This window comes from Arachis duranensis, chromosome 9, assembly GCF_000817695.3.
Source record: "Arachis duranensis cultivar V14167 chromosome 9, aradu.V14167.gnm2.J7QH, whole genome shotgun sequence".
Taxonomy (NCBI): Eukaryota; Viridiplantae; Streptophyta; class Magnoliopsida; order Fabales; family Fabaceae; genus Arachis; species Arachis duranensis.
This window is the reverse complement of record NC_029780.3, coordinates 7,778,888-7,781,537: the sequence shown is the minus strand read 5'-3', so window position 1 is coordinate 7,781,537 and position 2,650 is coordinate 7,778,888.

Sequence of the window (2,650 nt, the reverse complement as noted above, 5' to 3'; positions counted from 1 at the left end):
GAGTATGCGGTTGTGTGTCGACTATCGGCAGTTGAATAAGATCACTGTGAAGAATAAATATCCGTTGCCTAGAATCGATGATCTAATGGATCAGTTACAGGGTGCCGGTGTGTTTTCTAAGATTGACCTGCGATCAGGGTATCATCAGATAAGGGTTAGAGATGAGGATATTCCGAAAACTGCTTTCAGAACGCGTTATGGTCATTATGAGTATACAGTGGTGTCTTTTGGGTTAACTAATGCCCCGGCAGTATTTATGGATTATATGAACAGAATTTTTCGACCGTATCTGGACAAGTTTGTTATTGTCTTCATTGATGACATTCTTGTTTATTCTAAGACTGAAGAGGAGCATGCTGATCACTTGCGAACTGTGCTGCAAATTCTGAGGGATAGGAAGTTATATGCTAAGTTATCTAAATGTGAGTTCTGGAAGAGTGAAGTGAAGTTTCTCGGCCACGTGGTGAGTAAGCAGGGAATAGCTGTGGATCCTGCTAAGGTGGAAGCAGTGATGAATTGGGAGCGATTGAAGCACAGGTTGACTACTGCACCTGTATTGGTATTACCTGAACCAAGTGAACCGTTTGAAGTGTATTGTGATGCATCTCTGAAAGGTTTGGGGTGCGTCCTGATGCAGCACCAGAATGTTGTAGCATACGCCTCACGACAATTAAGGCCGCATGAGATGAACTACCCGACACACGATTTAGAACTTGCTGCTGTTGTGTTTGCTTTAAAGATTTGGAGGCACTACCTCTATGGTGTTAAGTTTCTTGTTTTCTCAGACCATAAGAGTTTGAAGTATCTTTTTGAGCAGAAAGAGTTGAATATGCGTCAGAGGAGGTGGATGGAGCTTCTGAAAGATTATGATTTTGAATTGAATTATCATCCAGGAAAAGCGAACGTTGTGGCGGACGCTTTGAGTCGAAAGTCTTTATATGCAACTTGGATGATGCTACAGGAAGAAGAATTACTAAAGGCATTTCAAGGTTTGAATTTGGGAATTAGAGAAGAATCTGGAATCCTGTGTTTGAGTCAGTTGCAAATTTCTAGTGATTTTAAATCAGAACTTCTGAAGGCTCATCGAGACAGTGAAGCGTTACGTAAGGTATTACCAGCAGTCAAACAGGGGAAATAGTGGAGAGTGTCAGAAGGACAGGATGGTTTGTGGAGGTTCAAGAACCGGATTATTGTGCCAGATATTGGAGACCTGCGACAGAGAATCTTGAAGGAAGCTCATAAGAGTGGATTCTCAATTCACCCAGGGAGTACTAAAATGTATCAGGATCTGAAAGCGATGTTCTGGTGGCCAGGGATGAAAAATGATGTGGCATTGCATGTATCTAAATGTTTAACGTGTCAGAAGGTTAAAATTGAGCATCAGAGACCATCAGGAACCCTCCAGCCTTTAGAGATTCCACAATGGAAATGGGAGAGTATCGCAATGGATTTTGTGATAGGTTTGCCTAAAACCCGGTCTGGTTGTGACGCTATTTGGGTGGTTGTGGACCGATTGACGAAATCAGCTCATTTTCTTCCTATCCGAATAAGTTGCACAATGGAGGAATTAACACGAATGTATATTAAAGAGATTGTCAGGTTGCATGGCGTGCCTTCTACCATTATATCTGATAGGGATCCTCGTTTTACATCAAGATTCTGGGGAGCTTTTCAGCGTGCATTTGGGACTCAGCTAAGTTTGAGTACTGCGTATCACCCTCAGACAGATGGTCAGTCAGAGAGAACTATTCAGACTTTGGAGGATATGTTAAGGCCTTGTGTTTTAGACCAGCCGACGAGCTGGGATCGGTATATGCCATTAATAGAATTTGCTTATAATAATAGCTATCATGCGAGCATCGGAATGGCTCCATATGAGGCTCTGTATGGCAGAAAATGTCAGTCTCCACTATGTTGGTATGAAACTGGAGAAAGGAGTTTATTAGGGCCTGAAATGATAGCTGAAACGACTGAGCAGATAAAGAAGATTCGTAGTCGAATGCTTATAGCCCAAAGCCGCCAGAAGAGCTATGCTGATCAGAGGCGAAAGCCTTTGGAATTCGAAGAAGGAGAACATGTCTTTCTGAAAGTTACACCAACCACTGGCGTGGGAAGAGCTATTAAGACTAAGAAACTAAATCCCCGTTATATTGGACCGTTTGAGATTCTGAAGAGGATTGGGCCAGTGGCTTATAGAATTGCCTTACCGCCATATCTTTCGAATTTGCACGACGTGTTTCATGTATCACAGCTTCGGAAGTATACTCCTGATGCAAGTCATGTTCTAGAACCAGAACCAATCCAAGTAAGAGAAGATCTAACACTCCCAGTAATTCCGGTGAGAATTGATGACTTCAGTATTAAACGATTACGCGGAAGGGAAGTATCGTTGGTAAAAGTAGCTTGGAGTCGAGCTGGTATCGAGGAACATACCTGGGAACTCGAATCAGATATGCGAAAGGACTATCCAAATCTCTTTTCAGGTAACTAGATTTGAATTTTGAGGACAAAATTCTTTATTAGGTGGGTAGGATGTAAACCCCGGTTAAATTAGTTAATAAATTAGTTTTTAATAAAGAGGATTAAAAATGTGAATATTATATTAAATTAGGATAGAGCTCATCGAAACGAGAATTTTGACACCAATTTC